The 9,727-nt window shown below is 45.9% G+C and overlaps 1 pseudogene; it reads left to right on the top strand.

Moving 5' to 3' along the window:
• The window catches only part of LOC122131166, a 14,080-nt pseudogene extending 4,951 nt beyond the window's left edge, over positions 1-9,129 (top strand).
• Positions 9,130-9,727: the final 598 nt, after the last annotated feature.

Below are 9,727 nucleotides of genomic sequence, written 5' to 3'. Positions count from 1 at the left end.
TTCCCCTTTAATAACATGCAATTGCTTAAATGGTTAAAAAATATATTTATTTCTGTCGTGTCTGTGACGTATAGCTCAGACATCGAAACTGCAGTGAAAGGTGTACGTTCATGTAATGTTGCTGGTATGATGTCAATATGACTATTAAGTCATCTTTTTTTACAGGCTATTTCTAACCTGTTGGGCCGTGCAACACACAACGCATGCTGTTAGAGCAACATTATGTAACAACTTTATCCTCAAATAACAGCTTCAAAATCATTTTGGTGGTACACAGACTTGTAATACGGAGAATGGTGTCTGTGCCACTGCCACAGACATGCCTGGTATTGCACTGTGTAACTATGGACAGGGCGCCACGCCTCTCGTGAGCACCACCTCACACAACAACAATTAGACCCTTCTGCTAGCTGTTAGAGGAAGCTAGTGCAGTATTCATTGTATGGACATCATGACAGAGGGGACGAAAAAAACAAGTCACTGGGTGTGTTTGTGGGTTGTGGTGTGTGTGTGTATGGGCTCTGTGTGGTGTGTGTGTGTGTATGGGTTCTGTGGGGTGTGTGTGTGTGTGTGTGTGTGTGTGTGTGTAGGCTCTGTAGGGGTTGTGGTGTGGGGTGTGTGGGTGGTCTTTGTGGGGGGTGTGGTTTATTTACCGTGGGATTAGGATGTTTTTAAAACACCACTAATCTGTTTGTAATCCCAAGAGAGTTACCATCTTTTAGAGTCCTCACCACAAACACACACATGCTCAGGCTATGTCCACACTAATACATTTTCATTTTTAAATGAAAGATACCATCCAGACTCCGTATCAGAAATAATCTCTGTCCATACTTACACGCTTGAAAACAGAAAAACCTGGAAAAGGGTCACGTGTGGATGGATGAGACCAAGCCAGGAAGCAAACATGGGGTTTAGGGTTAGGGACCTTAGTTAAGGGTTAGGGGCCTTAGAATAGGGTTAAGGTTAGGGGCCTTAGAATAGGGTTAAGGTTAGGGGTCTTAGTCTAGGGTTAGGGGCCTTAGAATAGGGTTAAGGTTAGGGGCCTTAGTCTAGGGTTAGGGGCTCAAACTCCTAGTAGTATGGAGGCCAGGCCTACATGTAGCGATGCATCCTAAAACTAAAACATATTTGTGTGGATGTAGCCTCTGTGTGTGTGTGTGTGTGTGTGTGTGTGTGTGTGTGTGTGTGTGTGTGTGTGTGTGTGTGTGTGTGTGTGTGTGTGTGTGTGTGTGTGTGTGTGTGTGTGTGTGTGTGTGAGAGAGAGAGAGTGAAGAGATTTAGCTTGCTATCTAAGTGGCAGTACTACATCTGAATCATTTAGGCCAGTGAGCCTCCGTGCACACCCCCCAAAAAAGATTGAGGTCAGCTGTCATTGTGATTTGATTTTCAGAGGGGTGGTGTGCTCCGGGTGGGAGTGGAGGGAGGTTATTATGTGTGTGTGTGGGGGGGGGGGTGACCTATTGTGTTAATAATACAGCACTCACAAGTCATGATTTACAAACCATGCTGCCCGTCTGTGTGTGTCTGTGTTTGCTTGCGTGTATCTGTGTGTGTCTGTGTATCTGTGTTTGTGTAAGGATGCCTCTGTCCATTTCCCATCACTAACCCTGCAGCCAACCCAGTCTCTTAGAAAAACCTCCCAGCATTCTGGGTCACGGTCTCCTAATGTACACCGACAGCAGGAGCCTGTAGACACACCACTTAAAGCTTGAAAAACACACACTCACATCCACATACATCCAGACACAAACACACACACACACATCCACACACTCAGACACACACACACTTCAGCCTCTCTGGGTTCTGGGTTTGTGATCCAGCCTGCAAGTAGGTTGTCTGTTGACAGTCTGTTGAGCGTCCTGCATTATGAGCCAGTCATTGCCTGCATAATGGACTGAAAGGTGGAACAGGGGTAAAAACTTTAGTTTTAGTTCAACACTGGTTTATGTTGATGTACAGTTCTTCTTCAAATTAGTGACGTTAGGTAAATAATTACATGTAAGAAGCTGTATGTACAAAATGTAGTTTAAACAGAAATAATCATACTTTGACGTGAGGCAAAAAATGCTTGTGTTGCCCAGATATCAAGTCAGCATGCTAACCAGCTAGCATTGGTCCTAACCCTGTATAAATATCAATCAAATAAAATACAAATCAATGGTGTCTATGGTATAACTGATGGTGTCTATGGTATAACTAATGGTGTCTATGGTATTACTAATGGTATAATGTTTTCATGCTACATGTAGCCTTTAGCCTTCACCATCTTGACCAAACGTTTAGTTTACTACTGCAAGAGGAGGTAGGGGTGGTCACGTATAGTAATAAATCCATCTACTTCGTGTGCAAAGCATGAAATCATTTAGCTTGCCAGCCAACAGCTACCCAGACTTGCATATAGCTCCTTTTAAATGAGGGCAAACGCCATTTTACCACAGAGTTAAGACATGTTGACTTTGATGAATTCCAGTATATCTGGACTTTTTTGGTAAAAGATTTTTTGGTACTTTTGTCCTTTTTATTAATATCTGAATACCAATAAAGATGAGTTAATGTGTGTGTGTCTGTGTGTGTCTGTGTGTGTGTGTGTGTCTGTGTCTGTGTGTCTGTGTGTGTAGGGGAGCACCTCCATGTGTGTCCACAGGGCTACACATGCTGCACCAGTGCCATGGAGGAGACGCTGCTGGGTCTGAGCCGCAGAGAGCTGGAGGGGCTTATCAGAGAGGCAGGGAGATCCATCCAGGCTACACTCAACGCCCAGTACCGCAGCTTTGACAGTGAGACACACACACACACACACGCGCCCACACACACACACACACAATTATCACACTTACCAGAGAAGCGGGGAGATCCATCCAGGCTACACTCAATGCACAGTACCGCAGCTTTGACAGTGAGACACACACCACACACACTCACACTCACACTCACACTCACACTCACACTCACACTCACACACACGTTCACCAGAGAAGCAGGGAGATCCATCCAGGCTACACTCAACGCACAGTACTGCAGCTTTGACAGTGAGACACACACACACACACACACACACACACACACAATTATCACACTTACCACAGAAGCGGGGAGATCCATCCAGGCTACACTCAATGCACAGTACCGCGGCTTTGACAGTGAGACGCACACACACACACACACACAACACTTCATTGTCTAATGATGCACTATGTACGTTTCAGCGTACTTCCTGGAGTTGCTGGATGGTTCAGAGCGGTGGTTGGAGGCAGAGTTTCCTGAGGCTCTGGGCGGGCTCTATGAGCGGAACGCTGGCCTGTTCCGTGAGCTGTATGCAGACTTGCGGCGGTTCTACCGTGGTTCCTCTCTGAGCCTTGAAGAGGCGCTGGACGACCTCTGGACTCAGCTGCTGGAGCGCCAGATCAAGGCCACTCCCAACATCACCATGGCAACCACATCAGTAAGCGATGACTTCTTGGAGTGCGGTGTGAAGCAGGCGGAGCTGATGAAACTGTTTGGAGAAGCTCCCAGGGACCTGAAGGCGCCGCTGGTCCGGACCTTCATCCACTGCTCGAGCTTTCACACAGGCCCTGACCAGCGCAGGAGAGGTCGTCCGCAAGGTCTCACAGGTGACACTCGTCCAATGGTCTTCCTTGGTTTTGCAAGTATATTTCTTGTGGGGCTGATCTTTGTGTGTGTATAGTGGGGTATGCATTTATATGTGTGAGTGTATGTGTATTTACTCTTTGTGTTCATATGTGTGTGTGTATTTCTGTGTATATGTGGGTGTATGTATTCATGCTTCCATGTGTGAGTGGTGCGTGTGTGGTTGTGTGTGTGTGAAACACGCAACATGGCGGGCAGGAGCAAACTCCAGTTCTCTAGCTGCAGCACACTAACACACACCGCGCACTCTTTGGAACTGTTTGGCGATAACACAGGGAAGTGAAAGAATCGTGCCATCATGTCTTTTTGTGTGTGTGTGTGGATGTGTGTGTGCTGTAGGTTCCCCTTAGCTCTGAGTGTAATCGAGCCATCATGAAGCTGGTGTATTGCGGGCAGTGCCGTGGGCTGGGAGATCTGAAGCCGTGTACAGACTACTGCAGCAACGTCATAAAGGGCTGCCTCGCCAACCAGGCCGACCTGCAGCCAGAGTGGGAGATCCTGATTGGTGAGTTACACATACGCGCACACACATACGCAAACACATACGCAGACAGTGAGCAACAAACCGTTAACCATTTACACCAAATATATAAATTTGACATATAGGGTTCTGCCAGTCTGTGGTTTCAAAGCAGTCCTGGAGAGTGGCAATGGATTCCCCACTCCATTGTTGAACAGTATTAGACGTTGTCTGTAGGCAGGGGAGAAGAATTGAGGTGCAGATCCGCCTTACCAAAGGCAGGGCAGGGAAGGGGTTTATAACGTAGTTGAGAATAACGATGATCAAGAGTCTGATTCAACCTGGTAACAACGTTAATGTGCAGCTGATATTTGGGCAAAACCTTCCTACACATCTCAACAACAATAGAAGCCTACAAACAAAAATAAAACAATCCAAATAATAATAAACAAAACAATACGAGGTGAATGCGGCGGATCCATTGTCAGTGCAAGCTTCCTACGACGCACCGGATGCAGCCAAAGTCATGGGTGTTTTATAGAAGGAACACAAGAAACGTATAACTATAGTTATCTATTAATTATAATGAACATTGAGAAACATTTTTAGAGAATATGTACAAGTATTCCACACATAATATTTTAACCTACTTTCATGTCCATAAATACTTCTCCTTGGTTTTCTTCTTGTCTCTCACCTCTCAGATGCCTTGCTTCAGGATGGCTGCTAGTTTCGGGGTTCCAGGTCTGGATGCGGTTCTCTTCTCAATTCCAGTGCGGATCTCCGAAGCCCTGCTCAGCCTCCAGGAGAACATGGCTACCTTCAGAAGCAAGGTGTCTCTCTCACACACCACACACACACACACACAGGGGTCTGACACCATCATAACACTCAACTCATACTCTCTCACACACACACATGCAGGGCCTGATCAAATATCAGATTAGATAACAAGTACGGTACATGAATCAATGTCATGAAGAATGTTTATTTTATACATATTTTGTATAATATATCCAAATGTAATTAATGTTTATTTTTATAACATATATTATATTATGTATGTATCCAAATTTTATACAGGGTTCCCACACATTTTCATTGACAATATTTAAAAAAATGGTCCATGCCTTTTCAAGGACCCTTAATGAAAGTTCCATGACTTTCACAACATAAAGGTACTTCACAAGTTGGGCTTAATTATTAAATGAAAATTAAACGACAACCTTTTCAATTCTAATAGGCTAATTTGGTCAGGGAAAAGACTCTGGAGCTCCCCCTTGTGTACCAACCAGTGCTAAATGTAAGGTGCCAGTGCTCACAAGAATGACCAGTTTGAGCCAAAACTATGTTGTGAAAGGTCATAGAATTTTCATTAAGGGTCCTTGAAAAGTCATGAAACATTTGTTGTAAGTTAGCTAAAGTTTCATCTTCAGCTGCAGGCTAGGGAACCTTATCCTACTCTCTGTTTTTCGTCATATTAAAAACACACACAGACTTATACACACTCACATGGCTGGCTGTCATGACACACAAGAGGTCTGATGTCATTCAACACACACACACACCACACACACACCATGCCAACAAGCTTGGACATTATTTCAGATTTACACACCATTACTTGAATGAATGAGTGTGTGTGTGTGTGTGTGTGTGTGTGTGTGTGTGTGTGTGTGTGTGTTCAGGTCTGGCAGGCATGCGGGTCCCCAACAGAAGCCCTACTGAGAGTTCAGGCACTGAAGAGAGGAAGAGGAGGAGCATCACCAGCTCCTGCCATTACAGATCCAGCTCTACTGATGCTGTCCAACTGGAGGTGCAGGGTGGTGGTTGTGTGTGCGTGTGTTTCTAATTTCAACATCTGTGTGTGTGTTTGTGAGTGTGTTTCTCTAATGTGTGTGTGTGTGGTGTAGGTGTCGGATGTCTCCATAAGCTGAAGGAGATGCAGCAGTTCTGGCTTTCAGCTCCCTGTGGCCCTGTGCAAGAGCAAGGCCTCCAGCAGCAGGGACAGGGTGCTGGAATGGCATGACTAAGGCCAGGTACAGACTCAGGTTTAGACTCTCTTAAAACACAACAAACACTCTCACACCACCACTCTCTCTTACACAACACAACACACACACACACAAACAACTGGGCCTCAACCACATTCCCACACCACTGAAGGAGGGGCGGTGGTCTCAGGGCTGTAGCTGATTGGTGTTCTAGTAGGCGGCGTGGTCTAAGGGCTTGCAGCTGATTGGTGCACTGCAAACATGTTATGCTGTGGGCAATCCTCAGGTAACCAGCCGGATGTGATGGGGGACGGCCTGGGCCAGCCAGATCAACAACCCTGAGGTGGACGTGGACATCACCAAGCCAGACATGAGCATCCGCCAGCAGATCATGCAGCTGAAGATCACCAGCAGCCGCCTGCTCACCGCTCTTAGTGGACAGGATGTGGACTTTCAGGACAACAGTAAGGGCCAGTGTGTGGATGTTGTTTGGCGTGTGTGCGTGCTTGTGTGTATATATCTGTGTTTTTTTTTGGTTTATGTGTGTGTGTATATGTCTGTGTAGGATTGGTGTGCTTGTGTGTATATATATATATGTATATGTGTGTATGTCTGTGTGTGTTTTGGTTGTATGTGTGTGTGTGTTCCTGTGATTTGAAAACCGTAAACTGCTTCTGTTTGCCTTTTTGCCAGGTGATGACATCAGCGGATCAGGAAGTGGCCTGTGCCTGGAGCAGTCTTGTATTCACTCTCGTGTTTCGATCTCCAAGGGGAGCGGCCCAAATACTACCCCACTGAGAACAAGAGAGTGAGAGGAACAGCCAATCAGGGCCTCCCCTGTCACATCCTTCTTTTGCTCTCATTGGCCAGTGTGCTGCTCAGGCGGTAATAGGCAGGTCACTGGATACAGCAGGACTCTTTTAGTTTCCATGACGGAGAGGTTTTTTTTACGTGGCAGAGTTTTTTTTTTTTTTTTTACGTTTCCATGTGAGCAGAAGAAGAGGTGGAGTCTGGGGTGTGACATTGCCAAAACTGAGACTCCAAGAATGAGGGAGTCTGACGGAGAGTGATGGAGTGACATCTCTTACAGTGATGGATTGACATCTCTTACAGTGATGGAGCGACATCTCTACAGTGATGGAGTGACATCGGTTACAGTGTCTGAGAGCGTGATTGGATTGACATATCTTACAGTGATGGATTGACATCTCTTACAGTGATGGAGCGACATCTCTACAGTGATGGAGTGACATCGGTTACAGTGTCTGAGAGCGTGATTGGATTGACATATCTTACAGTGATGGATTGACATCTCTTACAGTGATGGAGCGACATCTCTTACAGTGATGGAGCGACATGTCTTACAGTGACCGAGAGCGTGATGGATTGACATCTCTTACAGTGATGGAGCGACATCTCTTACAGTGATGGAGAGCGTGATGGATTGACATCTCTTACAGTGACTGATAGAGTGTGGATTGTTTTCTACTTTATAGTAATGTAATGTTTAGTGAGATCTTACCTCTGTTATTGGATTGTACCTTTTTAATGTTAATTAATGGCACCATATATACACCCCCACACATACACACAAGATTGAGTTTGCCACACACACACAGACACATTTTCAATCCTCAATCCATCTGTAGGCCCCAACTTCAGGAGGTGTTTGGATTGGATGAGAAGCGTAGTAAGCCATAATCATTCCCATTCCTATTTACTCCAAAATTCACCATGTTTGACAGATATGTAGGTGCGCTGTGTGAGCGCTATATCAGACTTGTGTGTATGTGTTCACCTACATGGCATTAGGCAGGTACTGACACATTTGAATCCATCACTGACATCAGGCAGGTACTGACACATTTGAATCCATCACTGACATGAGGCAGGTACTGATACACGATCACTGACACGAGGCAGGTACTGTCACGCGACCACTGACATGAGACAGGTACTGTCACGCGACCACTGACATGAGACAGGTACTGATACATGATCACTGACACTGATGAGGAAGATAGAGAAGCTCCAGACTGGAAAAGGCACATCTGTTCACACACACACACACACACACACACTCACTCTCTCACAGACACACTCACACACAGACTCTCTCTCACAAACACACATATATAAAAATAAAACACACACACTATATAAATACAATTTAATTTATGCCTGTGTATTGTGAACATCTAAGCAGAGTTCTGGAGTTTTATGTATTACAATGCTAAAGGTTGATCCAGTGTTCCCACTCACTGAGGTGCCAGGCCAGGTAGGGTAGTTAGACAGGTAGGTTAGGGTGAGACACATTGGGTAGGGTTAGACAGGTAGAGTAGGGTTAGACTGGTAAGATAGGTAGGGTAGGGTTAGACAGGCAGCACACAGCCCTAACAGGCTAGGAGGAAGGTTGCTGTAGAACTTCCATGGACACACACACTACTCCACATACCCTGACACACACACACGTGTCTCCACATACCATGACACACACACACATCACCACATACCCTGATACACACACATACGTCTACACATACCCTGACACACACACACACACATTATGACACATTCCATGATTCACTCCTTTCCACACCCTGGGCTGCTGATGTCCACAGAACACACCAGACATGACATAAAGCTGGAATGTGTGTGTGTGCAGAGATTTGCTAGTGATGTGTGTGTAATGTGAACACATACTCAAATCTGCTAGGGGTTACTAGTGCTGGCAGTGAACACATACTCAAATCCAAGTGCAAGAAACACCCCAGGGATGAAGACAGACTACTTTTTTACTAGTAACCAGGACTATTATTCGACGGAGAAACACAAGGCCACTGCAGGAAGTGAACAGTGTCGCAATCTGAATGTTCATCTTCTGTCAGAACAACTGTATAAGTTGCAAATATGTTTGTTGTCTGTCTACGTGTTTGTCAATATGAAATTTGGGGACGGTTTAAAAAAAAGGCTGTCTGTGTCATTCTTCCTCCAGCTAGGTGGTTGCCCTGTGTGTGTGTGTGTGTGTGTGTGTGTGTGTCATTCTTCCTCCAGCAGCTGTTAATTTGGTTTCAGGAAGTAACTGAAGACTGGCCAAGCCTGCCACACACACACACCTGCCTCTAAACCAATCCTGCTCTCACCATCCACACACACACACACACACACCTGCCTCCAAACCAATCCTGCTCTCACCGTCCAGCTTCCCCAGGCCTACCAAAGCTCAGCAAACAAGCTGAATATGTTTACAATTCTACTGTGCTTTGCAAACAAACAGAATGTGCAATCATGCATCCTGTGCTTAAACACACACTGTTCTTAAACACACATAATGCATTTAGCATTTAGGAAATTGTCTCTTTGCCACTGTCTTTCTCTAAGTAGGGTGACGATATGTCCAGCTTCTGGCCACATGTCAACTTTGGGGACATCAGGGGCAAAAGACCCCAGCACTGAGGGGTACTGGGGGCAGCTAGGGGGCATTGGAGCAGTGGACTGCCTTGGGGCAGCTAGGGGGCATTGGGAGCAGTGGACTGCCTTGGGGCAGCTAGGGGGCATTGGGAGCAGTGGACTGCCTTGGGGCGGCTAGGGGGCATTGGGAGCAGTGGACTGCCTTGGG

This window comes from Clupea harengus, unplaced genomic scaffold (genome assembly GCF_900700415.2).
Source record: "Clupea harengus unplaced genomic scaffold, Ch_v2.0.2, whole genome shotgun sequence".
NCBI lineage: Eukaryota > Metazoa > Chordata > Actinopteri > Clupeiformes > Clupeidae > Clupea > Clupea harengus.
This window is presented reverse-complemented; position numbering and strand designations above follow the sequence as displayed.